The sequence below is a fragment of the Triticum urartu genome, chromosome 1, assembly GCF_003073215.2.
Source record: "Triticum urartu cultivar G1812 chromosome 1, Tu2.1, whole genome shotgun sequence".
In the NCBI taxonomy this organism is placed as follows: Eukaryota; Viridiplantae; Streptophyta; class Magnoliopsida; order Poales; family Poaceae; genus Triticum; species Triticum urartu.
Genome location: NC_053022.1, coordinates 129146282 through 129159019, shown reverse-complemented (window position 1 = coordinate 129159019; position 12738 = coordinate 129146282).

Genomic DNA, 12738 nt, shown 5'->3' with positions numbered 1-12738 from the left:
TGTTGCTTTGTTCCCTATATTTGCACTGGTGAAGAACTCTAATGCCAAGTGGATGTAATATGTGTAATAGCCGTGATAGCCTAGCGTAAATTGCTTGCTTATTTATTTCCTTGTTGTCTTGTTTATTTGTTTGCTTGTAGTCAGTGCAGTTCTTTTCCGCGGTTTGCTAGTGGCCACAATAACCTATTTTTTAAAACTAGGCCACAATAACCATGGGCTACATATTTACTATAGTTACAATGGGCCTCCTACGGGTCATAGAAACAATGGGCCTTCTTAGGTCCGTAGAAAGAATGGGCCTTCTATGGGCCATAGCGTCAATGGGCCTTCTACGGGTCGTAGCATCAATGGGCCTTCTACGTGTTGTATGATCGATAGGCTAAACATGGGCCAATAACAGACCGCATTATGGGTTGTAAATGGGCTAGACTTGGAATCGTCCGTTCATGGGCTAACAATAACACGCCGTCGCTAAATCGGCCGTATTTGATGACGTTAAGAAAACGGCCCAACGGAGTAACGGGCCGATTGTAACCAAAGGATGAATTTGGCCCACATACAGAAAAGGCCAATGACGGGCCATAAGTAACCGAATGCTGGAAATGAGACCAAGAATAAATGGGCCCTGAGAAGGCCGAAAGATAACACAGGTTGGAAATGGCCCAATGGAATAATGGGCCATTAACGGGTATAAAGGGGTATGATGTTCATTGAGGTCCAAATTCACCACGGGCCGTTAATGGGCCAAGAGTTACAAATGGTCTCGTATGGGCCGAAAGACATCATGGGCCATACATGGTCCGAAAGTTACAACGGGCTGGAATCATATTGGAAGGCCCAGATGAAGCTACTAGGCTTAATTCGGATAGGCTGTAACGAGTCATGAGTTAGCGGGCCGTAAATGGGGTATATACGAACAAGCCGTTAACAGGCTTTCCGTTGGCTGGCCCGTTACCTTTTGACCAAGTCAAACAGGCCGGCCTTTTCACCGGAATGGGCCTCTGTTGGGCCGTACCACGTGTCGACGTATCATAGGCGCCTCCTGTCCAATGAATGGATGACATCTGTCCCAACGGTGAGCCAACACGTGTTTCCTCTGGCCAATGAGAATTTTACATGTGGAAAATCCTCATTGGTCCGGGCTATTAGCGGGCTATCGGATCCAAAACCGGACCCGATAGCTTAACGGTGTTCCGTTACGGTGGATGCCACATGTTGGTCACGCTTGACGAAAGCACTTCCATGAAGCGCAATTTATCGTCATGGAAGTGGACACTTCCGTGATCATAATTTTGGTAATGTCATGGAACACTTCTACGACAACACAAGTATGACTATCTTGATTCTGTCATAAATTTGTCATGGATGTACATGCATGACAGAAAACGTGACCTACTTTGACAACCACGTATCATCACGGAAGTGTCTTTTTTTGTAGTGTGTCACCCTTCTGATTTCATTATTGGGGGTGGGTGTCGGTGTCAAAACTGGCGGATCTCTGGTAGGGGGTCCCGAACTGTGCGTCTAGGATGGATGGTAACAGGAGGCAAGGGACACGAAGTTTTACCCAGGTTCGGGCCCTCTCGATGGAGGTAAAACCCTACGTCCTGCTTGATTAATATTGATGATATGGGTAGTACAAGAGTAGATCTACCACGAGATCGAGGAGGCTAAACCCTAGAAGCTAGCCTATGGTATGATTGTTTGTATATATGATCTATCGACTAGCCTGGCCCTGGTTTATATAATGCACCAGAGGCCTAGGTTAACAAGAGTTCTAGCCGAATACGCCAGTGGGGAGAAGTCCTTGTATTGATCGCCAAGTCTTGCGGAATCTTCCTTGTATGCGGCAGCTGTCTGAACTGGCCCATGAGTATACGGCCACGGGGGTCCTCGGCCCAATCTATCAGATCGGGAGATGACGTGTTGAGTACCCCCTAGTCCAGGACACCGTCAGTAGCCCCCTGAACCGGTCTTCAAGTTAGGGACGCTCCTCGATTCTTCTAAACTATTCTTCATCTTCGGTCATCGGTCTTGAAAACTGGTTCAACAAATCTTCTCATCTTCGATCTTGAGGATCGCCGAAATGCATTCGACGAGTTTACACGTCGGGTATCCGAGGAGCCCCTTTAAGTTTACGGCCTTTATCAATGCCTTGTTATTTTATGCCACACCTCGGGTTTGAAGTTGTTCCCGGGCGGCAGCGTCCTCTTGCGTCTGAGCTCCAACGCCGGACTGTATTCGAGGTATCTTTTGCGACCGAGCACCAACGCTAAACCGCTTCCCAGCTCTAACACCGGAATGTATCCGAGCTCCAACGCCGGACTATGTATCCGAGATCCAACGCCGAACTGTATATCCGAGCTCCAACGCCGGACGATATCCAAGCTCCAATGCCGGACTATATCTGAGGTGTCGTAAATCACCTTGGTTCAAAGAAGTTTGAAGGAGTTTAGCCGAGCTTAATGCCGGAAATGCCCTCTATGGAGCCATCCACTAGCTCCAGAGCTTTATGCCGGACTGCTTCCGAGGTGGTGCACCACCCCGAATGTGGGCCGATTTTTGTCAATATTTTTGATTGGTGCAATTTATTCTCTGCTGAGATATATAGCCAGTAGCCCTCAAGGTGGGTATCGATCTAAAACCCGAGATGCACATGAAGGATCACATAAGACCACTGATCCCAGTAGCCGCTGAGACTCAGGTTGATTTGCAAAATCGGCCTGAGGATCAAGTCCTAGCTCGGCAGAATACTTCGGGACACTAAAAGCGGCATGCTCAGTCCTCGAGACTCGGGTTGGGTGCGCCCGACCAATGTGAGGATCAAAATATCCTCGGAAACTATATTGCACATAAAATTTTCTGCATTGAATAGGCAATGCAGTAGCCCCCGAGACACTGGTCGGGTGGCAACACCAGATCAGGGGATCGAAGTGCCCCTTTAATATTTGTAAATAATAAGCCCGAAGCCCAGTAGCCCCCGAGCCTTAATGCGGGCACGGGTGGCTGAATTAAGGATCAATATCCATAGTAAAATCACAAATTATGTGTAATGACTCTATGTATCCAAGTACTTTACGTCATTAATGCTCGGATCCGCATTGTACAAAACTTTGTTGACCGACCATCGGCTTCCACCTCCTCGGCCACTTTGTCCTACTTTATAAATCCTTTATGAGGGAAAAGATTTACAACAAACAAGGCAATCTGGCCATACGGTTTTATAAACAAAGGTACGCAGAGAGATATGTTATATTACTGTTTAACATAAGAAATGTCTTCCAAAGAAAATAGTCCCGCTATCGGTTCCTTTCTTTGGGTTGTCATGCTAAGCATGATCGTTAAACCTCAGCTCTAATGTAAGAGCAAACTATCGAGGATTTAGTTTGGGAGGCCGGTTAATAGCCCCCGATAGTGTTTGGCGAAAGTCGAGGTCAAGTCGTAAACACTTCATCCATTGTTATGAATGGCCCGTCATTTAACACCATCATCGGATCGCTGACCAGTTTACGCTTATTGTGACAGTCAGTTTTCGGCTTTCTCCACTAAGGTGCTTAACCATGTGAGCTCGGAGCACAATCACAGTGGTTCTCCCTTTGCACACCTAGCCGAACAAAGCGGAATGTAGGAGGCAAGTGCAGGAGCCGGGCAACTCAACTATTGACCGAAGACACAATTCGAAACCGATGCATATATAGCAATATCCGAGAATGTTTTTGCCGAATCTCTAAAGGTGTCCGGCGTTGCACTGCGAGACTTGTGCTGAAAACACACAAATAGTTTAAAAGTGTCACAAGCTTGGAAAACCAAAAAACGTCAGTAAAAACTTGACGTCCGAACAAGATCAAGTGTTCGGTGCCAATCCGAAAATTGGCCTTGGAAAAAAAAGTGCGTATGTCGTGCTTTAACATGACACATCCTATCTCAAGACTTCAAGCGGGTCAGCCTACGGCTTCAACCTCCTATCCCGAAGGCGGAGTACTTCTCGTTAGGCCAGCTTAGCAAACTAAACTCTAGCGGCTTTGAGAGAGAAATTAGGCTCCCCGGCTAGTGACCACACACTCGTGTCGAAAAAAGGAGTGATAAATAATAATAATAATAATAATAATAATAATAATAATACTTTGCAACGACTAAGAAGAAGAACACTTATTATAAAACGGCTCAAATAAACTTAAGAGCCCCCAAGTGACTTGAGTAAAAGAATGATTGCATGTACCGAAGTACTTATATCATATCTATGTTCAACCGAACTTTAAACGCGTCTTAACCGACCGTCGGCTTCTCCCTCTTCAGTTAAGGACCGAAAAGTGTTATGTACTCCATCTGTCGAGAATATCGATGGTGTTTCCAATAACCAGGCAATCAGGCCATAAGGCTGTAACAGACAAAGCGTGCTCAAGGAACTTATGCTATATTACTGCAAAGTGTAAGAAGCATCTTCGAAGAAAATAGTACCCCCACCGATACCTTTCTTCGGTGCTCATTGTTATTATGAGACTTGTGCAATAGATTTTTTGTACTCATGAGTTCCATTGTGTGCCGACCATCATTAAAAACAATAAGAGCGCTAGCTTTAGCTTCACCCAGTCTGAGGTCCGGCTCGGGTGACCCGATCGTGACAATCGCAGAGGTGCTCCCTTTACTCCCTAGCCGAACAATCGGGAACATAGGGGTAAACATAGGAGCGAGGCAACCCAGCTTTCAAGTCGCTTAAGTCAATATGGTGCATATTGTGGCGTAATACACGAACAAGGAACAAAGCCGTACAAGTATAATCATATGCAACAGGAAAAGCTTCATAAAGGAAGCCCCCAAGTAAACGGGGTATTTGAATTTATGCGTCACAAACAAAGTTTGGACAAGGAACTTTTTTACAAGCAACTTTTTTCCAAAAAAGTATAATGCTTGGTCGAACCGAACACAAGTTAGAAATTAAAGCTTTGAGCATGAAAGCGACTTAGCTAGTTAATGTGTTCGGTATTGATGACGCGGTCCGAGCTTGATGCAGGGCAAGGTTCCATCCCCAAGCCAGTCTCGAGGTGGCGAAGCGGAGAGCTCGACACGCCGAAGTGGTGACATAGCACGGTCAATGTAGACCGGCAGAGTGACGCCGAAGTCCCCGGAACATTTTCCTATGCACAAAAAATAGTGCAAATCAGAGATAATAGTAATAATAATTAAAAAAATCGTTGCATAATAAATAATTTATGCAAAGTGAGTAATAAAAGAAATATGGCCTGGCGCCGAAGTCAATATCGATGCAGGGCGTCGGCGTGATGCGGTAAAGGTGTGGCAAAGCCTGAATTCACAGGTCGGTCCGAGTTCCGAATGCGGCGTTCGCCGGACTATGTACGGAAACTGACCGAACCACCACGCGACCGTCGTTAATGCGGCCATCATTTGATGGACCTGGTTTATTTGTTGTAGCAATCCGAAGGAAGGTGATTCTCAAAATTGGGACTCGATCCGCACACCCATTGCCTGATGGGTGATAAAACGATGGCATGGCAATGCTGACAAAGGTTGGCTCGCCGAGGCAAAGCCCTCGGTCCAGCTAACGTGACGGAGCTGGTCGGCTAGTGACGCTGAAGTGTCCGGAGTAGGTTGATGATGAGATGGCGAAGCCCCCGGTCCAGCCGAGATGTCGAAGCCTCGATGTCAGCCGATGAATCGAAATAGGTCGGCGTGATGGACACCAGCTTGAAGAAGTGATAGTGCGGCCCTGCTGATGCAGGTCGTGACGTGGTCGATGCTGGCTTGATGAAGCGACCGTGCGGCGATGCTGGTATGCCCGCTCCGTGTAATCCGTGGGGCGGCGATGTTGGTGATGATTTATCCTTCGCGATGCCGGACTCTTGTTCGGCTAGCCGAGATGATGATCCAAAGAAGTTGAACTCGGCTCAACAAAGTGACAACGTGTCTAGCGCAGGTCGGCAGCCATGGAGCAATATTGCCGGACTGGTTTGACACCAGCATGATGTTGAAGATCGTGTTCAAAAGATCTTAAAGTTAGTGGGATGTGTTCGGGAACAAAACACAATACCCCATACAAAACTTCCTTCAAAAGGGATGTCCGAAATCCCGTTCATAAAAAAGACGAACTCGGGTCGGATTCGTTTTCGCGCAGAAAACAGATCCAAAAGGTGATGCACTAATCGGAAGGTTCCCAGAGTTTGGACGGTCGGATCGAGCTGAACTTTTGAGAGGTGCTAGATATAGGAATTACGCAGCCAATCAACGGTTGGATCTTCCAAAGGACGTCCGAGCTAGAAGCTGGACACCACGCCCTAAACTCATCCAAATTCCTGTCCGGATTTGACAGGGCTCCGGTATATCGTGGATTGCAAGAGATTCCTTCATCGGAACTCGACAAAATTTTCCAGGGTTCTTATAGACTCAATTCCGCACAATTCCACCAAAGAGATCGTCAAAGCGATACTTCAAGAGGTGGTGGAGGCAGATACGAGTTCGCTGTCCAAAAAAACAGCACGGTCGCTTGAGGGCAATGTTGACGTTGAGCCCCCGAGCTCCATAGATGATTCCTCCGTGATCTTGATAGAGATCGGAGTTGATGCTTGATGAAGGCCCTCGTCCGAACATGGTGATCTTAACACGAGGCGCAATTCTTGGTCGAACCAAGGTGACCAGTCGAGCGGGTGACGAAGATGCCGAAGTCGCAGTTGATCTGCAGACGAGCCATCGATCCTTTTGTCGGTCACACAGGGGAACTCTCAGTGAAAGAACCAATGTCGGTGTCAAAACCGGCGGATCTCGGGTAGGGGGTCCCGAATTGTGCGTCTAGGCTGGATGGTAACAAGAGGCAAGGGACACGAAGTTTTACCCAGGTTCGGGCCCTCTCAATGGATGTAAAACCCTACGTCCTGCTTGATTAATATTGATGATATGGGTAGTATAAGAGTAGATCTACCACGAGATCGAGGAGGCTAAACCCTAGAAGCTAGCCTATGGTATGATTGTTTGTATATATGATCTATCGACTAGCCTGGCCCTGGTTTATATAATGCACCAGAGGCCTAGATTAACAAGAGTTCTAGCCGAATACGCCGGTGGGTTGAAGTCCTTGTCTTGATCGCCAAGTCTTGCGGAATCTTCTTTGTATGTGGCAGCTGCCCGAACTGGCCCATGAGTATACGGCCACGGGGGTCCTCGGCCCAATCTATCAGATCGGGAGATGACGTGTTGAGTACCCCCTAGTCCAGGACACCGTCAGTGGGGAAGGGGGACAGAGAGAAAGACGTATCGAGAATGTGCGCGCGGTAGGCACAGAGGCACGACTAGCGAGTGTGTGTGTGTGTATTTGAGAGAGAAGCCAGTAGATAGATTAGTATCAAGATTGAGGTGTCACCCTACTCCTTCGGTGTCGGGAAGTGTGTGTGTGCGTGAGAGAGAGAAGCCAGTAGATAGATCAGTATCATGATCGAGGTGTCACGCTACTCCTTCGGTGTCGGGAAGTGTGTGGGGGGGGGGGCAGTGGCACTTAGATATAGGGAGAAGGGGTTTGTGTGATACCTATCTATATTAAGGGATAGGTAGATAGCATGTGTGCAAGGCATACTTAAAGCATCACAGAGATAAACAAGCGGTGTGCATGCAAGTGCCGGATAAAAATGAAGAGAGAAACAATGTCATGTGTGTGTGTGAGCGGAATCTGGAAATGAAAGGTGCTCTACTGGAATCCCATTGTATGTATTCATATGGTTCTGGGACTCGAGTTAACCTTACGCATATGTGTGCAAGACATAGTTATACTTTGAGACATTAGTGGTGGTGGGTGGGTGAAATTAAATTGGTGGGTGTGTTCGACAGAGGGAGCGTGTTTTTTTTTTGTACGAGAGACTTGTAGGACGGGGTAGAAAGACGAATTCTAACCTTGACGGAGGGAGAGAAATACACAAAGTGCGCGTGTGTGATTCCGATGAACACGGAGAAATGAGATGTGTATACATGTGAGAGAGATTTCACAATTCATTCACGTATCACTATCTAGCGATCATGGACGTGCATCGCTTGAACATAAATCAATATATACTTTGTATCGTGGCCAAAGATACGATATCGATTCAATGCTATAAAGATTGAACACTCACATATCACATTTTTTTCCAAATAGTACTTCTCAATTGTGCACGCCAAAGTTACAGTGATGTTTCTTCAAACAACCATTGTAGTTATCATGTACATGCACCATTGTTAGTTTTGCATTCAAATTCATTAGTCTTGGATGATTTAAGGTTCTATTATGAAGTAATATATGTAATATTCATATATGAATTCAATAGGTACGCAATTTATGAAATGGAGGCCATGTAATCATATGAGGTAACACTTTTAAGTAGCGGACTACAATATCCATTTCTTTCGTGGGACTACAATATCCATTTCTTTTTGTGCCTCTATATTAAAATTAACACGTCAATGCATTATGTTTAAAATAAATAACCACTGACACTAAATTATATATTTACATGAGAAATACATAGGCTGAGCGTTTGATCCATTTTTTGTGAACGTGCCTCTATACCAGTATGATTGGTCGCGCCCGTGTGAACGTCCAAGTTATCAGTGCGTCATCCCGAGTTATTGTCTTTTTTCGGGGTGGACTTCATACCAATTATTAACTACTGACGTGTGCCCCGTGTACATAGTCTCGCATGACCTTCCCGCTAGCAGTGTCCAAAATTAGTTCAAACTGGATATGAACGATCCCGTGGGCGGCAAAGTCTCCCGCCTCCTTCTAAAATTTCCGCCACCTAGTCTTAACATGCGAAATTCCCCTTTTGTCCTTGGTGCACGGAGAACAATAGTTACAATACGACCCTCATTTATATAATAGGTCGGGTCTGCTTTGGTAACTTCCAGTTCGCCCCACCACACGGCACCCCCATTTTCTCCTCCCTCCCGCAAAAATTACTACTCCACAGCACCAGAGCATCTTACATCACGCCGTCCGTACTTCATCGGCCTTTCTACCCCTCCCCTCTTGAAACACTAGGTTGCTCATCCACCGGCGTACCAAAGCCCATTCACTCCTAGTGGCGTCCACCTCGCCGGATCTCTGCGGCCGCGTCTACCCCTCCCACCTCCCCTAGAAACAAGTAGACTACTCATCCACCACTATACCATAGACCATTCAGTGTCGGCCTAGTCCACGGCGCCTGATCTGCTTCGCAGGTACTCTCGTCAACCACAGCGCATCTACAACGGCTCCTTCGTACCCCCCATAGGGGACACTTCGTCCACACCCCCGGAGCCGCCCCACCAACGCCCCCTTCGACGGCCTCTGATCCTCTTCACCGACACCTTCCTCAACCCTACCGGAGCCGCTTTGCCAACACCATCCTCAATCCTACCGGAGTAGCTTTGCCTATACCATTCTCAACCATACCAGGGCCGCTTAGCCAACGCCCAAGTCCACGGCTGATACGTCTCCAACGTATCTATGATTTTTGATTGTTCCATGTTATTATATTATCTATTTTGGATGTTTAATGGGCTTTAATATGCTATTTTATATTATTTTTGGGACTAACCTATTAACCAAAGACCCAGTGCCAATTTCTATTTTTTGCCTATTTCAGTGTTTCACAGAAAAGGAATACCAAACGGAATGAAACCTTCGCGATAATCTTTCTTGGACCGAAAGAAAACCAAGAGACTTGGAGTGGAAGTATGGAACTCCGTGAGGCGGCCACGAGATAGGAGGGCGTGCTCAGGGGGGTAGGCGCGCCCCCCACCCTCGTGGGCCCCACGGAGCTCAATTGACGTACTTCTTTCGCCTATATATACTCTTATACCCTAAAAACATCAGGGGGAGCCACGAAACCACTTTTCCACCGCTGCAATCTTCTTTACCCGTGAGATCCCATCTGGGGACCTTTTCCAGCGATCTGCTAGAGGGGGAATCAATCACGGAGGGCTTATACATCAACACCATAGCCTCTCCGATGAAGCATGAGTAGTTTACCACAGACCTTCGGGTCCATAGTTATTAGCTAGATGACTTCTTCTCTCTCTTTGATCTTCAATAGAAAGTTCTCCTCGATATTCTTGGAGATCTATTAGATGTAATACTCTTTTGCGGTGTGTTTGCCGAGATCCGATGAATTGTGGGTTTATGAAATTGATTATCTATGAATATTATTTGGTTCTTCTATGAATTCTTATATGCATGATTTGATATCTTTGCAAGTCTCTTCGAATTATCGGTTTAGTTTGGCCTACGAGATTGATCTTTCTTGGAATGGGAGAAGTGCTTAGCTTTGGGTTAAATCTTGTGGTGTCCTTTCCCAGTGACAGCAGGGGCAGCAAGGCACGTATTGTATTGTTGCCATCGAGGATAAAAAGATGGGGTTTATGTCATGCTGGTTGAGTTCATCCCTCTACATCATGTCATCTTGCTTAAAGCATTACTCTATTCTTATGAACTTAATACTCTAGATGCATGCTGGATAGCGGTCAATGTGTGGAGTAATAGTAGTAGATGCAGAATCGTTTCGATCTACTTGACACGGACGTGATGCCTATGTTCACGATCATTGCCTTAGATATCTTCATAACTATGCACTTTTCTATCCATTGCTCGGTAGTAATTTGTTCACACACCATAACACATGCTATCATGAGAGAAGCCACTAGTGAAACCTATGGCCCCGGGTCTCTTTTTTATTATTTCACATCTCTTTTATTATCGCATCCTGTTTACTATTTTGCAATCTTTACTTTCAACCTATACAACAAAATACCAAAAATATTTATCTTATTATCTCTACTAGATCTCACTTTCGCAAGTGACCGTGAAGGGATTGACAACCCCTTTATCATGTTGGTTGCAAGGTTCTTGATTGTTTGTGCAGGTACTAGGTGACTTGTGCGTTGTCTCCTACTAGATTGATACCTTGGTTCTCATAAACTGAGGGAAATACTTACGCCACATTGCTGCATCACCCTTTCCTATTCAAGAGGTAGCAAGAAGGATTTCTGGCGCCGTTGTCGGGGAGATCTACGCCAAGTCAAGACATACCAAGTACCCATCATAAACTCTTCTCCCTGGCATTACATTATTTGCCATTTGCCTCTCATTTTCCTCTCCCCCACTTCACCTTTGCCATTTTATTTCTCCCTTTTTCTGTTCGTCTCTTTTCTCTTGCTTCTTGTGTGCTTGTGTGTTGGATTGATTGTTTGTCACGATGGCTCAAGATAACACTAAATTGTGTGACTTTTCCAATACCAACAACAATGATTTTATTAGCACTCCGATTGCTCCTACTACCGATGCTGAATCTTGTGAAATTAATACCGCTTTGTTGAATCTTGTTATGAAAGATCAATTTTCTGCCCTTCCTAGTGAAGATGCCGCTACCCATCTAAACAACTTTGTTGATTTGTGTGATATGCAAAAGAATAAAGATGTGGATAATGATATTGTTAAATTTAAGCTACTTCCGTTTTCACTTAGAGATCGTGCTAAAACTTGGTTCTCTTCTTTGCCTAAAAATAGTATTAATTCATGGAATAAGTGCAAAGATGCTTTTATCTCTAAGTATTTTCTCCTGCTAAAATTATCTCCCTTAGGAACGATATTATGAATTTTAAGCAACTTGATCATGAGCATGTTGCACAAGCTTGGGAGAGGATGAAGCTAATGATACGTAATTGCCCTACTCATGGTTTGAATTTGTGGATGATTATACAAAAAAATTATGCCGGATTGAATTTTGCTTCTAGAAATCTTTTAGATTCGGCCGTGGTAGGCACTTTTATGGAAATCACTTTAGGAGAAGCTACTAAACTCCTATACAATATGATCGTTAATTATTCTCAATGGCACACCGAAAGATCCACTAGTAAAAAAGTTCATGCGATTGTTTGCTAATAAAAGTGTTTCTTTCGATCCTAATGGTATGCCTTTGTCCACTTTGATCGAGAATAATAATGAATCTATGGATGTGAATTTTCTTGGTAGGAACAATTTTGGTAACAACGCGTATAGAGGAAACTTTAATTCTAGGCCGTTTCCTAGTAATTCCTCTAATAATTATGGCAATTCCTACAACAACTCTTATGGAAATTTTAATAAGATGACCTCTGATTTTGAGATTAGTGTTAAAGAATTTATGAGTTTGCAAAAGAATTTGAATGCTTTTGTTGAAGAAAAATTCCTTAAGATTGATGAGTTGGCTAGGAACGTGGATAGAATTTCTCTTGATGTTGATTCTTTGAAACTTAGATCTATTCCACCTAAGCATGAAATCAATGAGTCTCTCAATGCCATGAGAATTTCCATTTACGAGTGCAAAGAAAGAACTGCTAGGATGCGTGCTAAAAAAGATTGCTTTGTGAAAACATGTTCTTCTAGTTTTCATGATAATAATGATGAAGATCTAAAAGTGATTGATGTGTCTCCTGTTAAATCTTTTTTTCTAATATGAATCTTGATAAAGATGGGACTGGAGATGAGTCAACTTTAGTTAAAAGGCGTCCCAATGATTCGGAGTTTTTAGATCTTGATGCAAAAATTAATAAAAGTGGGATTGAAGAGGTCAAAACTTTACATAGCAATGAACCAACTATTTTGGATTTCAAGGAATTTAATTATGATAATTGCTCTTTGATAGATTGTATTTCCTTGTTGCAATCTGTGTTAAATTATCCTCATGCTTATGATCAAAATAAAGCTTTTACTAAACATATCGTTGATGCTTTAATGCAATCCCA